Source organism: Beta vulgaris, chromosome 5 (genome assembly GCF_026745355.1).
Source record: "Beta vulgaris subsp. vulgaris cultivar EL10 chromosome 5, EL10.2, whole genome shotgun sequence".
In the NCBI taxonomy this organism is placed as follows: domain Eukaryota; kingdom Viridiplantae; phylum Streptophyta; class Magnoliopsida; order Caryophyllales; family Amaranthaceae; genus Beta; species Beta vulgaris.
This window is the reverse complement of record NC_079206.1, coordinates 8,928,587-8,947,774: the sequence shown is the minus strand read 5'-3', so window position 1 is coordinate 8,947,774 and position 19,188 is coordinate 8,928,587. Positions and strand designations below refer to the sequence as shown.

The window sequence follows — 19,188 nt, the reverse complement described above, 5'->3', positions numbered from 1 at the left end:
CGCATCGCGTGCATATGAAGGCTAGTAAGTCCTAAACTAAGCGAAATTTTAACTTCATTCAAAACCCTACGTAAACGGTAAACCTAATTTATACTCCTATATAACAAACCTAGTCGTTTCAACCCTGTTATAAAAAAATACCTAAACTTGCTAGTTGCTACTGCTTTCTGAATATCATAAACTTAAGATTAAGATTGATATACAAGTTAAAATAAGAAAGATGGTGTTACAGAATGATATTGATTTGTTGAATCCACCGCCAGAAGTTGAGAAGAGGAAGCATAAGTTGAAAAGGCTGGTACCAAGTACCAACTCCAAACTCTTTTTTCATGGATGTCAAGTGTTCGGTTTGCTACACCATCATAACAGTCTTTAGCCATTCTCAGACTGTCATCATGTGCCCTAGTTGTCAAACTGTTATTTGTCAACAGGGCCGTCTTGAAAACTTTGAGGCCCCAGTTCTAAAATGAAAATTGGGCTCCAATATTAATAAATTAAAGACGAAATAGTTCGAAAGTTAAAGGTGAAAGTTCAAATATTAATGATAAATCGTTAAATTTTTCTTATTAAGAGTGAAAAATAATGGTGATTTGCTTTAATATGAACTAAAATTATTATAATAATTATATTTTGAGGCCCTTATAATTTTGAGGCCCTGTGCTGTAGGGCTCTTTGCACACCCTCATCTACCCCTCTGTTTGTCAACCTACTGGTGGTAAAGCTAGGCTCACTGAAGGTTGCTCCTTTCGACGTAAGATTGATTAGTTTCGTTCTTAAGGATTTAGGAAAGTAATTAAAAAAATAAAGATTTTATTACTGTTTGTTTTGAAGCCATAATTGCATACGTGGAACCAAGGATGTCTTGGTATAGTCGTTAAGAATTAAGATTGAGGTTTTGTGAACGATATACTTTGTACTTATTTCGTGGTTCATATAGATAAAAAAGAATTACATACATGGACCGAGCATATGTCACGGAAATTACAGTTTCATAGTTTTTTTTAAGGGACAGTTTCATAGTTATCTTAATTTTATATCACTTGTCAATATAAGAAATTGTTTTGATGTTTTACAGGTAGTGATTAAAATATTTGTTTTTAGTTTTGATACTGTTGTGCATGTACATGTTATGTTTTATGCACATGTTATGTTTTGATGATGAAAATTAATATAATATGTTGTAGCATGAAAGTATGTAACAGTTGCAACAGATGCATGAAGAAAGAAATTGATAAACGAAGACTTTGAAGAAAAGAAGAATCAAAAATGAAGTTTTAGTTTATAATTTCTTAGAATAGTAACTTTAGATTAAAATGTAATATGCTCAAACTTGGTGATATGCTATGTGTCGTAATATAGATTATATGATATTAGTATAATTATTATTTTCTTAGAGTTAAGGAAATAAATAATTATGTTAATGTTATATGTCTATATAAAAAGGAAATTAGTTTTCAAAATAAGGGAAATAGATTTTCGAAATCAGAAATAAAAAGGGATTAAGGAAAACGAGTTTTTAGAAAAAGATTTTGTAAAACCGAGTTTCTAAAAGATTTTAATAAAAATGAGTTTTTGAAAAGATTTCAATAAAAATAAGATTTTGATAAAAACGAGTTTTTGAAAATATTTTAACAAAAATCAGATTTTGATAAAAACGAGTTTTAAAGAATTTTAGAAAAAGAAATTTTCGGAAAAAACGTGTTTTGAAAAAAGGTTTTAAAACTGAATTTGAATAAAACGTGTTTTGAGAAAATATAAAATCAGATTTTATTTTGGAAAATATCTTTTTGATAAAAGAAAACAGAATTTGAGTTGAAAAGAAAATCTAATGTGGAAAACTTATCTTTTTAAGTTTAAAAGATAAAGATAGAAAAAGATAAAGTTTTATCCCTTAAATCAAGGATTAAAAGATAAAGATATTTTTAAGTGATTTTCGTCCTAAACAAGTCTTATAAAAGGGAATCAGAATTCACTTTTAAATCTCACGTTTTTCAGAGACAAAAACCGAAAATATTAAGAGCTGAAAACTGTTTCCTCCGGCACTGAGCATAGCACTGAGCGAGTCAGATTTAAGTTACTATTTCACGATTGTAATTTCCTCTATTTGCTTGACTAAGAAGCACATCATTGAGGATCGTTTTTTCTGTAACTTTACATTATAGAGAGTGTCAACACTTAGAGTTAAGTGTTGGGGTCACTACTAGGGTTAGTAGTGAGGGGAATCGTATTGTATCAAGAGTTTGATATTTTAGGATTCAAAGAAATAAAAGAGTTTTTGTTTCTTGTGGACGTAGATCTCAGAGGTGAGATTGAACCACGTTATATCTTGTGTCAAATCTAATATCTTTTAAGTTTATTATTCGCAAAACGTAAATTAGCGATTTTCGAGTGTTTGGCTCAGAGCCTGGCACTGAGCCGTAAAAGGATTTTTGCGAAAAACGATTAGATTTCACCACTCAATTCAACCCCCCCTTCTTGAGTGTCATCTTGGGTTCCAACAAGTGGTATCAGAGCAGGCTATTCTCGTAAGACTACATCTAGAGAATAGAAATCATGAACACGCAAGATGACTACGTGACAAGTATTCCAAGTGTCCAATTTTCAACGGGAATGATTATGGATGGTGGAAGACTAGGATGAGGATCTACATTCAAGGTTCTGATTTTCAATGCTGGAGAATCATAAAGACTGGACCTCTTCCTATTCAAAACAAAGATGATGAAGGAAACCTGATCGACAAAGAGGAAGATGAGTACAATTCTGTTGACTATGGAAAAGCCGAAAAGAATTACAAAGCTATGAGTATTCTCCAATCTGGAATTGGACCTGATGAATATTCAAGAATCTCGACGTGTACTACTGCTAAGGAAATTTGGGACACACTGGAATTGGCCCATGAAGGTACAAATGAGGTAAAACAGTCTAGGATAGATTTACTAGTCCATGAATATGAATTGTTCACAATGAATAAGGACGAATCTATTAAAGATATGTTTACCAGATTCACACTAATAACTAATGAACTAAGATCCTTAGGAAAAATCTATTCTTCTGAAGATTTAGTTAGAAAAGTGTTAAGAAGTTTGACTAATAAATGGCTTCCCAAAATCACTGCTATTCAAGAGGCTAAAGATCTAACAAAACTTCACTAGAACAACTAATTGGTTCTTTAATGACCCATGAACTTGTTTTAGATCCTAAATCAAATGAACCAAAGAATAAAGGGTTGGCCTTAAAAACTGAAGTAGAAACGGATGATAGTGAAAGTGATGAAGAAGTAGCGTTTCTAACTAGAAAGTTTCAAAATTTCTTAAAAAAGAACAGGAGCAACAACTTCAGGAGAAGTGGAAACTTCAAAGGTAAAGGCACTACTTCTAACCCTAAGAAAAGTGCTACTAACTCTGGTTGTTTCAAGTGTGGTGAGTATGATCACAGGATTAAAGAATCCCTCTTGTGGATGAAGAAAAGCCTAAGAAAAACGGAGCAGTCAAGAAGAGTACAAGAAACATGATCGCAGCAGTCTGGGGAGACTCGGATTCTGACGAGGATCAGTGCCAGGCTCAGACCACAGCAAAATTATGTCTGAATGCTGTACAGACAACTCTGAAGACGGCACTGAGCCATGACGACTCACATCTATGCTTGATGGCTAAAAGTTCGAACCCTCTTGAAGAGGAAGAAGACAGTGAGGTAAGTCTAACTTCTTTAAAACCTTCAATTCATCTTCTTTCCAAAAGTAAGCTTGTCAATTGCTTGAAAACGTAATTGATGATTGTCAAAACATGAATGATAATTTTGATAACATGAAAAGGAAATAAAAAATTTGACAGGCTAAAAATTGGATTAGAAACAGAATATAAGGAATTACTTAAAGAAAAAAAACTCTATGAAAAGGATTGACGAGAAAGACTTAGAGATAAACACACTAAAACAAGAAAAGACTCTAGTTGATAATCTCGTAAAACTCAGTGCCAGTCACTGAGTTCAAGCTGAAAAATCTAGTCTTGAGGAACAAATTGAAAATTAAATCACGAGTTGAATGATCTTAAAACTCAAGACAACAATCTAGAATTGTTCCACTAATGTTGCCTAGTGATGCAAAGATAAGAGAAGAGTTGGATAAAGTTAAAAAAGACTTAGAGACTTCCCGAAAAAGAAGTAGTGATTTAAATACCTCAGTTGAATTTTGGAATCACAACTTTCTATTGCTCGAAAGATGCACGAAAAATGGACTAATGGGATGAATGCTCTAAATTACTTAACTTGCACCACAAACAACATGAACAAAACTGGATTAGGATATACTGACCAGCAACCCAGTGCCAGAACCTTCGAAAGAGACTTTCGAAAGAGAAAATACGTGGGCCTTCCTGAATATCTAATTTGCAATTTTTGTGGAAATAATGGTCATCTAATTGACGACTGCAACAAAAAGAAAAATCGAATTGCAAAGAATATCAAACATGTTACTCAAATCTGGGTTAGAAAAGACATACTTGATGCTCAGCGTAAGAAAAAGGGACCCAAACAAATCTGGGTTCCTAAAACTAACAAGTGATTCTTTTGCAGGCAAATGTGAGAGGAAGCAGCCTATAGTATCTTGACAAAGGCTGTTCAAGACATATGACTAGTGATAAATCTCAATTCCTCTCACTAGTAGCCTACCATGGAGGTGTTTATATTTGGCACTAATAAAAAGGATAAATTGGTATTTGAAATGTCGGTAAATCTTTAACACACTCCATAGAGAATGTGATGGTGGTAAGTGGTTTGAAAAGTAATTATGTGATCAAGGTAATTATATTGAATGTCATGCATGAACCTTTTACAAGATAACTCGTGGCTTTGGGATTAATTTCTGGAAATTAGTTGAGTATTATGCCTATTGTCCTCCTTTAAATATGTTAATTAGAGTGTTATTGATGCATGTCTTGGTGAAGCTTTGTGAGTAAAGGTCCACTTGATATAAAAGGACTCGTAATGGTCTAATGATGCTGTCCTAATGTCATGATCCTAAGTTGCCGAACTAATAAGCTATATGATCCTAAGTTGCCGAATTTTTGAGCTATGAAATGCTAATTCTTTCCCTATAGCGAGCTTGATTTTTGCCCAATATTCTGATTTTCTATTCATGAATTTGACATTTGTGCCTCATTTTTTTTTCTCATATACTCACCTTATCTTCATTTCCCTTTTATTATCCTTCTTTTCTTCACACATTCATCCAAAGTTCAACAAGTGCTTTTAATCTTGATTCATGGTATATGGAACATAGTCATATTGATAAGATGGTGAAAGAAGAAGATGCATTAGTTAAGGGGGAACATGAAAAGATTGGAAGAAACACTAATGCTTGAAAGAATGAAAGTACTGTTTCATACAATGAGATGTATCTAGAAGAAAATGAGGTTCGAATTAACTTATTTTACCTTTGATATCTTATTGATTGACTCTAGTAATATTGTATGGTCTGACTCTCTTAAAAAAAAAAAAAAAAAAAAGAGAGAGAGAGAAGAAAAAAAGAAAAGATGAGTAAGACACTTGTGTTAGATAAATCTTAGAGTTCAATTTCTAGATGGAAAAAATATTATCAAAGGTTTGAAAATCATTATTTTGGATTCCATATATCCGAAGATTAGTTATATTTGAAAGGAAATAGATTGTTCAGTACACAGTGGCACACACAGTGCCACAGTGAAGAAAGTCTTAGATGTTTATTTGCGAAAGTTGAAAATTGAAAAAGGGTTTAAGCACTTGTTACCAATTGCCATTTCAAATCTTTAAGCTTGCATTACCTATCTCCATCCTACATTCTTAGCTACTAACCATGATCCTTCATGATTATTTCTTGCTTCATAAATTCGGATTGTGAGTTGGATTATATTTTGCTTAATGACTTTGGATTGTGAGTTGGATTATGACATAGCACCAGCATCCTTAGTATTTATTGCTTGAGCTACTTGAATTATTTTACAGACTATATCTCACTTTGACTTGCTAAACATGTTGATACTCTCCTTTTTGATAATGTCAAAAGGGGGAAGATGGTATAATACTTAGACTATTGAATGAAATTATCTTGGTTACCAAGTTACTTGTGAAAACGTATGTGAAAGATATTATGTTACTTTCCCTAATGTGATTAATGATGCATACTTTGAGGGGAACAAAAATATATGCATACTTTAAGGGAACAAATGTTATTAACAATATTATATTTATGGTTTGTCATCATCAAAAAGGGGAATTTGTTGTGCATGTACATGTTATGTTTTATGCACATTATGTTTTGATGATGAAAATTAATATAATATGTTTGTAGCATGAAAGTATGTAACAGTTGCAACAGATGCATGAAGAAAGAAATTGATAAACGAAGACTTTGAAGAAAAGAAGAATCAAAATGAAGTTTTAGTTATAATTCTTAGAATAGTAACTTTAGATTAAAATGTAATATGCTCAAACTTGGTGATATGCTATGTGTCGTAATATAGATTATATATATTAGTATATTATTATTTTCTTAGAGTTAAGAAATAAATAATTATAGTTAATGTTATATGTCTATATAAAAAGGAAATTAGTTTCAAAATAAGGAAATAGATTTTCGAAATCAGAAATAAAAAGGGATTAAGGAAAACGAGTTTTTAGAAAAAGATTTTGTAAAACCGAGTTTCTAAAAGATTTTAATAAAAATGAGTTTTTGAAAAGATTTCAATAAAAATAAGATTTTGATAAAAACGAGTTTTGAAAATTTTTAACAAAAATCAGATTTTGATAAAAACGAGTTTTAAAGAATTTTAGAAAAAGAAATTTTCGGAAAAAACGTTTTAGTAAAACGTGTTTTGAAAAAAGGTTTTAAAACTGAATTTAATAAAACGTGTTTTGAGAAAATATAAAATCAGATTTTATTTTGGAAAATATCTTTTTGATAAAAGAAAACAGAATTTGAGTTGAAAAGAAAATCTAATGTGGAAACTTATCTTTTTAAGTTTAAAAGATAAAGATAGAAAAAGATAAATTTTATCCCTTAAATCAAGGATTAAAAGATAAAGATATTTTTAAGTGATTTTCGTCCTAAACAAGTCTTATAAAAGGGAATCAGAATTCACTTTTAAATCTCACGTTTTTCAGAGACAAAAACCGAAAATATTAAGAGCTGAAAACTGTTTCCTCCGGCACTGAGCATAGCACTGAGCGAGTCAGATTTAAGTTACTATTTCACGATTGTAATTATCCTCTATTTGCTTGACTAAGAAGCACATCATTGAGGATCGTTCTTTTTCTGTAACTTTAACATTATAGAGAGTGTCAACACTTAGAGTTAAGTGTTGGGGGTCACTACTAGGGTTAGTAGGAGGGAATCGTATTGTATCAAGAGTTTGATATTTTAGGATTCAAAGAAATAAAAGAGTTTTTGTTTCTTGTGGACGTAGATCTCAGAGGTGAGATTGAACCACGTTATATCTTGTGTCAAATCTAATATCTTTTAAGTTTATTATTCGCAAAGACGTAAATTAGCGATTTTCGAGTGTTTGGCTCAGAGCCTGGCACTGAGCCGTAAAAGGATTTTTGCGAAAAACGATTAGATTTCACCACTCAATTCAACCCCCCCTTCTTGAGCGTCATCTTGGGTTCCAACAGATACCTAATAAGGTATGAGATGTTAATGACTAATGAGTTCAGAATGGTTGACCCCAATGTCCTTCAATTTTTCTCAAGTGTTTGGATGGGAATTTTCTTTCTTATTGACTCTATTTTGATTTTTTTTTTTATTATTATTTTCAATAATTTCTTCATATGTTCATCAATTGTTACGGTTTCTTTTACTACAATCTACATAAAATATCATGTGTTAGATAGAGTATTATAGAAACGCAACTGTAATTTAGGATCGTGGCTAATACAAGTATCAATTTATCTAATTATTTGCAGTTTTTCTATTCATCTAATCTGAATTAATCCTTTTTAAACAGTAAAGTCCTTATACATTGTACTCCCTCGGTTTCAAAATATAATACACGCATGATATTCGAGGTCGAACTTTAACCCTTAATTACTTTCAATTTATGTTGATAGATTTTTTAAAAAAAATATGTTATTATAGTATTTTTCAAGACGAATCCAACAATATAACTTTTATCATTTTTATTTATTGTATTTGAGAGATATTTGTGGTTAAAGCAAATTTTCGTAAAGCGTTAATGCCTTATCATTTTGAGTGAGCCCATTGGATGATCTACAAACCAGATCATGAGGAGAGAGGGAGAAAAATATTATAAAGAATCAGGAGAGAGAAAAAAAGAGGAGAGAGAGGAGGATGATCAGATCATCTGATCATTGTTGGATCATAGTTAAAGCTCATGAAAGAGCTCAAAAATGGTAAGTTGGCAACAATCTAATGGTATTAAAAAAAATCAATTCAATGGTTAAAAAGCTCAAAAATGTAGATCATCCATTAAAAACTAATGATAGATCATAAGTGAGGTGGAAGAGAGAGGAAATATTAAAATAATTGATGATCCAAATTTTTGGATCTACCATTGTGTATGCTTAATTTGAAAGTATTGTGTCAGACCGTCTGACACAATACATTTGGTCGGACCATCGTCATCGCCGTCGTCGATTTCTCTCTCCTCCTGCTCTTCCGCCATAGCTGAAGAAATTAAGGATATTTATGTAAATTATGTAAGACCAGCCACATCATTTGAAGATATACTAATGGGTAATGGCACAAACTGACTTACCAATGACAACATCGCGATGGTGAGCCTCATCTACCGAACAACCATGACAACATCCCTAAGAGTAGAGTCAGGGGACAACCTCCAATAGTCAATAGCAATGGCAAGAGCAGGAACATTCTTGATGTTGCCATTGTCAATCTCCTTAAGGAGCTCAGTGTAAGAGTGAATGACTTTCTTTCAAGTTTAATAGTTTTTCTTTTAGTCGAATTTTTCTTTTCAGTTAGTCGAATCATTCTTTCAGTTCGTTGGTCTATTCTTTCAGTTGGTTGGTTTATCCTTTCATTTGATTACTTTATTCTTTCAGTTAGTTATTTTATTTTTTTAGTTGGTTCCTTTATTCTTTCAGTTCGTCCCTTAATTCTTTCAGTTCGTTACTTTCATTTAGACCTGAGTTACTTTCATTTAGACCTAAGTTACTTTCATTTAGACCTAAGTTATTTTCATTTAGACTAACTGAAAAAAAATGAAGACTACCTGAAAAAAAATGAAGACTACCTGAAAAAGAATGAAGACTACCTGAAAAAAAAATAAAGACCAACTGAAACCCAAGTAAGTCTAACTGAAGCACAAGAACCAACTGAAAAAAAAAGAAGACTAGTTGAAAAACAAATGAAGACTACCTGAAAGAAAATGAAGACTACCTGAAAAAAAAATAAAGACCAACTGAAACATAAGTAAGTCTAACTGAAGCAGAAGAACCAACTGAAAAAAAAATGAAGACTACCTGAAAAAAAATGAAGACTACCTGAAAAAAAATGAAGACTACCTGAAAAAAAATAAAGACCAACTGAAACCCAAGTAAGTCTAACTGAAGCACAAGTGCTTCTAACTGAAGTTGTCCGACGAGAATATTGTGTCGGACGAGTCCGACACAATACGAACTCATGCTTAATGGTTCATCCAAAAATTTGGATTATCAATTATTTTAATATTTTCTCTCTCTTCCACCTCACTTATGATCTATCATTAATTTTTATGTTTTATTTACCTCCAATGAATGATCTACAATTTTGGACTTTTTAACTAGTGGATTGCTTTTCTTAATCCCATTAGATTATTGCCAACTCACCATGCATGGGGCCTACCATTTATTATCTTTCATGAGGTTTGGTTATGATCCAACAATGATCAGACCATTGTGATGATCTGATCATCCTTCTCTCTCTCCTCCTTTTTCTCTCTCCTAATTTTTTATTATACTTTCCCCCCCTCTCTTCTCATAATCTAGTTTTTAGATCATCCAATAGACTTACTCTAACAGACATGTTATTGCTCATAAGATTTCAAAGAAACTTTTTACTAGATGTCTTTTCGATTTGTAAAAATTTCACCAAATTAATTTATGATATAAATTGCACAAGTAGTGCAAATTTACTTTTAGAAATTTCACGTTATATCCTTAAAACTAACTTACATCAAACTCTCACTTAAGAGAAAGGTATCCTAATTACTTAGAATGCATAATTGTCTTATAAGAGACCGCCTACTTTTAAATTAAAATTAGCCAATGACAAGCTCAATATTAAAAAGAGAATTAGTCCAATAGTGACTAGGTTAATTTCTTTCGATGACTAATTTAATATCCATTTGGTAACTAGGTCTACTTTTATATTAAAATTAGACCGTGCTTACTTCGTCCCAAAAATAAACTTAACTTGTACGATTGTACCCTGACCCGAGTACCTAATTATTTTCTTAGGACAGGTATAAAACCACTTTTTTACCAGGTTTTTTCAAAGTGGGCCAGCGAGTCGAGCTTTGTGGGTTGTAATTGTAGTTGTAGTTGAGTATGAAACCCCATATGGAAATTTGGAAATGGCAAGGGATTAGATCATATAACAGGTACCCTGCATACTAGTTACCATTTATGATGATTTTCACTCATTACTCAATTGAAAGATTGTTGCTCCAATCCTCAACTTCAATCATGCAGGGTAAGAACTAAGGAGGGACATATATGAGATCGATCGTTTTAGTTTCAAGTACTACAAGACTATTAATCAAATCTTAATTTAGACAAATACAAGGGTATCAAAAAAACATATACAACACAACAACTTTAATGATTTGAAACAGAGTATTTTTTTTCCTATACCAATACAACATGATCAAAAATAATGAAAAATCTCACAGAGTCACAGTGCCTAATAATTATAATCTCAACATACACTAAGCTTCAGTAACAGATTTACAGTCACCCGGATCACGGCGCCTGAGCCACGATCACCGTCGTCGTCTCAGTCTGAGCTTTGGGAGCATATGTAAATGAGCAGCTACAACCATCTGATCATGAGTACATATTAGAACATCATAGAAGAGTTCTAAATTCTGTGAAGTAATTAATGTCAATAACATCATATAGAGTACATATAAATCTCATCCGTTGGATACTTCACAAATTCTCGTTCACACTTCAAAGTTCAAACCACCAAACACAATATTTTTTTTCTTACAACACCTAGAATTCGTTAACATTACCTCTAGATTGCTTTATTTTCGCAATTGGTAGTAACAAAGCCTCCGGGGAGGATGGGTACCATGCTTTATTTTTCCATCATTTTTGGGATGATATAAACATGGATTGCTTGAGTCATGTGTGCAATGTCTTTGAAAGCCTCAAAGTTCCTAAATCCATCAATTCAACTATAATCACTCCAATTTCCAAAATTGAGAATACTAATCGTGTAAATCATTTTAGACCTATTAGTTTGGTGAACTCAAGCTATAAAATGATCACAAAGATTTTGGTTAGTGGAATTAGACATCACCTTCATGATATTATCTCACCTAACCAAAATAGATTTATCCTAAGTCGAGGCTTTGAAGTCAACTTTATATAGCCTCGGAAATCATACATTAATTCCATGAATAAGAAAAGGGAGAAAAGGCATATTTGCGCTAAAACTTGATCTTGAAAAATCCTATGATAGGTTAAATGGTCCTTCATTGAGCATTGTCTTCTCTTCTTTCATTTTTCCACTGATTCTATAAAATTAATCATGAGTTGTGTCTCTTCGGTCACCACTTCCATTCAAATCAACGGAGTTCGTACTTCCCCGTTTACACCTACTACGGATATCCATAAGTAACCCACTCTCTCCTTACCTCTTCATTATGTGCCTAGAGTATCTTTCTAGAAAGATTCATGAGGCCCGTGCCCAAAAAGCTTGGACTCCTTTTAAGTTCCGGGGGGTTCTATGGAAATCTCCCACCTAGGCTCCGTTTGGTAGGGTGTAAAACGTTTTCCCGTAAAACTGTTTTCCTTCATTTTTAGTTTTACATTGTTTGGTTGGCAAAAGAGAGTAAAATCGTTTTCCCTTGGGGTAAAATTACTCTCCCAATGATGGAAAATCATTTTCCTTTCAAAATGAAGGGAAAACTGTTTTCCTTATCTCTCTTGTACACTTTTCTCACTACCTCCTTACTTTCCCTTTCGTTTTCCTTTAATTTCATCATTTTCTTTACATGAAACCAAACAACTGAAAACTAATTTTGGAATTGTGTTTTCCATTGTAAATTGTTTTCCATGAAAATCATTTTACACTGAAAATGTTTTACACCCTACCAAACGGAGCCTTACTCTTCGCGGAGGCAAAAAACAAATGAGACTAAAAGCATGTTGTATTTCTCTCCTAATACCCTAAATGAGACTAGAGATGAGTTCGAGCAAGAACTCAACATCCTTAGTACCCTAAATGTTGTATTTCTCTCCTAATACTGAGCAGCGATCTGTAGGGATCATATGGATACTTGGGTGGAGGGCCTACAATACTCCTCTCACGCAATGGATTCTATGGAAGCAGAGCTGGGAGTCATTAACATGACGATCCAATGGATCAAAAGAAAGAGATGGAAAAATGTGATCATATCAACAGATAGTCTTATGGCATGGAAAGAGGTTACTTCACCACAAAGTATACCAACTAATTTTTCATGGATTGTAAATGAATGCAGGGCATTGCTCCAACAGTTGCTAGACGTCACGCTAGTGCATGAAGGTAGGGGCTTGAACAAGTTGGTAGACTCTATAGCTAAGGACACAAAAGGGAGAAGAAATGTCTAACCCTCCCCGACTTGTAATAACATTTTAATTGCAGACAGAAATGCTTGTTTAGCGTCGTCGAACGCTTGTTTGATTGAGCCTATGGAGACTCAATCTATTTTTTTTTTTTATCCATATGAGCCACGAAGGCGGTACAAAGTACAAAGAAGGGGAGGGGATTCACCTGTGACTATTGTTTAGGGCACCTCAATCTTAACCACTACGCCAAGACATCCTTGGTATGAAGACTCAATCTATGACTGTAACTAAATCGTAAGTTATATCTAATTCCTCTATTTAAAAAAAACCATACATAAAAGAGAGTGTTATTTTAGCAGAAAGTACCTTTAATGCAAAATATCCACAGGATGTAAAGGATCACAATGAGTACGCCGAGAAGAGTTGGCAAGGCTATTTTGGTAGCGGTCCCTCCAAAAACAAGCACATCACCACCACCACCACCATCACCACCTCCTCCATTAGTTGCGGATTGCGAGACTGGTGATTCGCTTACGCTCAGAGACAGAGTGGAGTGCCGGCCAGAAGCAAGCACTACAGAAAATAGAAAGATGATGAGGAGATAAACCAGTGCTCTAAAGGTAATTGGGTGATTAGCTTTGAATGATGACATTTTTCTAACAGGAATGGATGAACTAAGGTAGGATTTTAGTCTAAGAGAAGATTGTAAAATGTGAAGTTGTTTTTTTGAGATGATATTTCATTTCATATATATAGGAATATGGGACTTGGAGGGAAATTTAATTGCCGTGTTTTAACTTACAATTATAAAGCAGCTAGTATAGAATATAAGGCTCATATTGTGGACCTGAACCTTTGGATTAGACCAGGAAGGGTTCAGGTTCAGGTTCACTTAATAAGAAGGCTGTGGGTTTTAAAAAAAGTCAAAACAATATAAAAGATTTAAAATTTATCACTCCCATTCTTACGCATATGATGTAGATTGTAGGCTTGTAATTGTAGCTATCAAATTTGGAGGTCCATGTTATACTCTCTTCTTAGGCAAACATCTCAATTTCTTCCAGCTTGTTTTGTTCTAGCTAGGGAAAGGGATAAATGGACCAGTTGCAAAATTTCAGGTGCTCTTGGAGCACCAAGAAATTTGTGCTCTTAGTACATTTTATCATATATTTTGTTCAAATCAACATGTGAAATGCAAAAATTATATGTCATTATGGAGGTTCTGATGGACCCATAATCCAACTTCGATTCGATTGAACCTTGTCGAAGTTATGATGTAGTGTATTACCCAACTAATGTGAGTGTCCTACATCGACAAAACAACATAGATGAGTTCACTTCATAAGACTAAGGGGTTACTCCCCTTATAACCATATAGTGTTACGGTGGAACCTTCTTTGGTTTTGTAATGTGTTCTGACTCTGATTTAAGTTTTTTAGACTCATTAATTTTTGGACGATTCCAAATTTATCTTTAAAAATCAGGCTTTGGTCCCCTTCTTATATGTTGAGACTTTACATAACCATTTATTCTTTTACATAGTCCAGTTTTTTGCACACGTGCGTTGCACTTCTTCAAATAAAGTAGTATTTCATTAGTTCCTTTTTTGTGTTTCCGTTAACTTTTTAAATAGTTTTCAATACAAATATTTGGAAATCAATATTATTAATCACGTATTATCAATAAAAATTTAAAATTCTAACGCTACGTATTAAGATGGATTAAACAAGAACCCCTATTAGTATCTTTCTTGATATATTTTTGCGTATTCTTGCTCAAATTTTGGCTATCCAAGAAAAACATTGCAGGTAGGAATATTAAATAGGAAAAAGGCATGTTAAGTTTGCTAATTATTTTTTGATATTATTTTAAAAAAGATATTCAAACAAATTCCATAACACTTTGCACAATAAAATTCACTTTCATTTATTACATTATAAATATCAAACTCTCTATAGTGCTATTGGGAGGCTTGGGAGCACCTACTCTCATATTTTTTTACACATTTTATATTATTGCACATATTATATTCTGCTCGTTTGAGCTTGGATAATTTGTCAAAACATACCTTTTATATAAGATTTTTACGAGAAACAACTTTTATAATTTTTCTAGCAACTTAAGACCTTATGTTTTTTTTCAAGATAATTTTTATCCTATTTTCAGGTGTTAAACCACGAGTTTCTGGCATTGACCCACCAATTTTCAGGTTTTTATATACCATTTTTTTCAATCTAATGTCGCATGTGTGTCATTTTTTCTAACCGGTTTCCATCCATTTTCTTTCCAAAAGAATGTAAAAGCTCATCGTATGTATAGAGCACATGGGGATTTTATCATTTATGTGGGTCTACAACTGATATCGATGGGTCAATACCAAAAAAAGGTAAGGTTGTTTCTCGCAAAATCAAAAATTTTAAGGTATTAAGTTACAAAAAAAATTATAAAAAAAATATTTATTGCAAAAAGTGATATATAAAAGATGTATGTTAACAATATTTTCCAATTATATAAGAAACTAGCTTTCAAACCCGTTCGTTGCACGGGTTTGTTGCTTATTTTATTTTTTACAAATTTTGTTTACATTGTTGGTTCTGTGTTGTTGTGAAATGAGATTTTTTAACACCATTGTATTTATATACTTCTTCCGTTCTTTTTCTATTGCAACAATTAGTATATAATATTCTAAGGTTGTTTTTTAAAATCAAACTCTACTTTTTCATCATCGAAACTCTATTATATATGAAACTTTATTGATATATAGATTTTAGTTTGTTATAACAACAAAATTTCCTTAACAAATTTTATTGCAATACTAAATTGTTTTGGTTTGTTGAGTAAGACTGAGGTTTTGAAAAATAATATATTTGATCCTATAAATCGAACTTATAATCAAAGGCTATAATCACACATATATATAGTTTACTATAATTATAGTAATTATTATATTTATCTTAAAAAATTCTAAATAATGTCTTACAATTCATCTAAATAAAATATATTTTCATGAGTTGTAAAACTTTATATTGTAAATGGATCTTATTTTGAAACATATTACATAAACACTCTTCAACGGCCCAAAAATTATAATGTTTTGAATTAGGTAGCAAAAGTTATATTTACATAATATAATTGTTTAGGTTATTTAATTTGTTCAAAACAAAACACTAATTTCTCCCAATCCAAAACTCCTTTTATGTATTTAACTATATGTAGAACTCTACATTTTTTTAAATAATTAAAATAAAAAATTAATAACATGATAATCCTACGTGGTGCTCTTTATTTCATAAGTTGTAGAACTATATTGTAAACGGTTCTTATTTCGAAACATATTTCAGGCACAATCCAATGGTACAAAAATTATATTATTGCGAATTACTACCTCCGTTCCCTAAAGATCTTCCTTGAAACTGTTACTACAGATACCAATGAGAATCAAGTTGTGTGGGGTGTGGGGTGGGTAAAGTAGGAGAGAGAAAGGGGTTAATATAAATAAAAAAATAAAAGGGGGTTAAAGTATGAGAGAGAAAGGGAGTAAAATTGAATAAGTAATGTAATGGTGGACCATATGATAGGGACATGAGAGGTTAAAAAGGGGAAAAAAATTCCAAATAAGAAATAAAGTAAAAGAGAGAAGATCATTTGGAAACGCACTTAAATAGAAAGAGGGAAGATCTTTAGGAAACGGAGGGAGTACATAGCAAAAGTTATATATAATTTACATAATATAAATTTAGGTTGTTCATTCAAAACCAAACGCTAATTTTCCCTTATCTACAACTCATTATATGTATTTAAATCTATGTAGAACTCAATTTTTTAAAAGCTAAAAATAAAATTGCATGACATGACAATCCGACGTGGCACTCTCGATTTCATAAGTTATCGAACTACATTGTAAATGGATCTTATTTCGAAGCATATCTCGAGTATTTGTCATTATACTCTTATTTTTAGATGTTTTATTGCGATATATAAATTTTATGTTTTTTAATATTAAACTAAATGTTGTAGCTGGGTCTATTATTAAATAGTATCCCGATAATTGGTATGACTAACATAGTTAACACAATTTTAACATGAAGAACACCCCAATGATACTTGAAGAAAGTAGGGCTTACTTATTTAATAGATGCATGACAGAAAAATTATAGAAAACACGAGTGTCAGCTACAACTTCAACTTTTAATGGCACATAAACACTAAAGCATACAGAATGAAAGATGGGAAAGTGAAAAAAGATCATAATGACGGTATCATAAATATAAGTAATTATAAAACTAACATCTACTAATAATCGGAAATATTGTTTAAGAGAAAAATATACCTCTTCATCCATCATGACCATATCAAGACTTATTAAACTTTTTCCTTTTTTATGATCTGTGACCTCAAATAGTCTAGAAACGCGAACCTTAATTTTCCAATTAGTTTAGTGAAATCAAGTTCAATGGAGAAAGGATAAGATCTACATATAGATATATGTGAAAATAAAGACAAACATGAATAATTGTGTATACAATAAATATTCTATGAATAAAATAATTAGTGAATTGCATAATACATTTGCAATGTCGTTGATAAACTTTCATTTGATTAATGTAATGGCACCATGGTGTGCTATAGGTTCAAAATTATAAATATGTATATTTATCTTTATATAACTCAATTTTTAAAAGTATGATTTTCAAAGATATAATTGATATTGTCACATATAATACGCTATTTTTATAGTTATTTTTACATGTAACTAAAATAAAGAATATATAATACGTTACTTTTCATCCAAATAAATAAATTTTCATAAGTTGTAAAACTATATTGTATATGAAACTTATTTCGAAGCGTATTTCGAGCACTCTCCAATGGTAAAAAAAATTATAATATTGTGAATTTGTAACAAAAGTTATACTTCCTCTATTTCGTTTTAAATACAACAAAGGGGTATTATTTGTGAGGTATAAAATATTACTTTGTTGCATTTAAAACGAAACGGAGGATGTATTCAATTTACATAGTATAATAATTTAGTTGTTTATCAAAAATCAAAATGTAATGTTCACTTATCCAAAACAACTTATATGTATTTATATCTATAATGAACACTATTTTTTTTAAACAAATTAATAATTAAAAACAATAACATGACATACTTAGATGGGAGCTCTTTATGATGTTCTAAGTTTGTTTTTTAAATCAAATTTTAATTTTTTTCATCATCCAAAATTCTAATATATCTGTAACTTTATTGGGAGCATAGAGCGTGCCACATAATATATTTAAAAAAGAACTCTATTTTTTATTATATTTAAAATAAAAATTAATGACATGACAATCCTACGTGGTATTTTATATTCATAAGTTGTAGAACTACACTTGTATATGAATCTTATTTCAAAAGATATTTCGAGCATTGTCCAATGCTACAAAAATTATAATATTCCGAATTACGTAGCAAAAATTATACACAAATTACATAATATAATAATTTAAATTGTTCATTCAACATGAGACTCTAATTTTCGCTTATCTAAAGCTCATTATATGTATTTAAATCTATGAAGAACTCTATTTTTGTAAAAAAAAGTAAAAATAAAATTGATGATCCTATGTGGCGCGCTTTATGCTCTCGAAAAGTTCCTCCTTTATCTCTGTTATATAAGCTAAAGGGGATTTATGGTGTCCCTCAATAAAATGTATTTTTTATCCTTAGCTAAATATATATAATAATTGGATATTTAGATTTTGTACAATTATATCCTTTTTTTTAATTTAAAGATGGGTCAAAAATTCCAACAATAAACTAAATAAGCATTAACAAAATTACTTGAAATAATAAGAAATATGGTTAATAATACAAATTAAATTTGACTATAAAACTTTACATATAAATGTTTATTTCAATTTCTAAAAATATTATAGATTACAGTAGTTTGTATAACAATAATTATAAATCCCACTTCTTTAATTATATTTTGATGAAATTTACTAAGAATAGACCCAAAAATCGACGCACGCATCGCGTGCATAGAAAACTAATATATATATATATTGATTGATTGATTAGAGCGTCTTTTTAAATAATTTTCGAAAAAGAAATTACATCAAACTCTTAATTAAATTTTCTTTCTCTAATTTTCAATTTTAGTGCGGCATATGATCTAAATCAAACAATAGAGAAGCACATTACCTGCCAAAAGCTTTCATAGCAATAACGGCATTTCAGTACCTCTAAAAAACAAGGCCTCTAAGCCGCAGCCTGGGAGTACTTCAACGGCCCGTTTGGTAGTCGTTAATAAATTACGGTAATGGGAATGAATTTTAAGTGTAATTTTATTAGGAAAGCACCCTTAAAATCTCCATGGGGAGATATTTGTTCTCCATGGACAAGCAATCTCACCCCTAAACTTGTGTTTT

The 19,188-nt window shown here is 31.4% G+C and overlaps 1 pseudogene; it reads left to right on the top strand.

Annotated features, from left to right (window-relative positions):
- Nucleotides 1–220: 220 nt before the first annotated feature.
- On the top strand, nucleotides 221–765 carry LOC104892737 (40S ribosomal protein S27-3-like; annotated as a pseudogene).
- The last annotated feature ends 18,423 nt before the right edge of the window (nucleotides 766–19,188 follow it).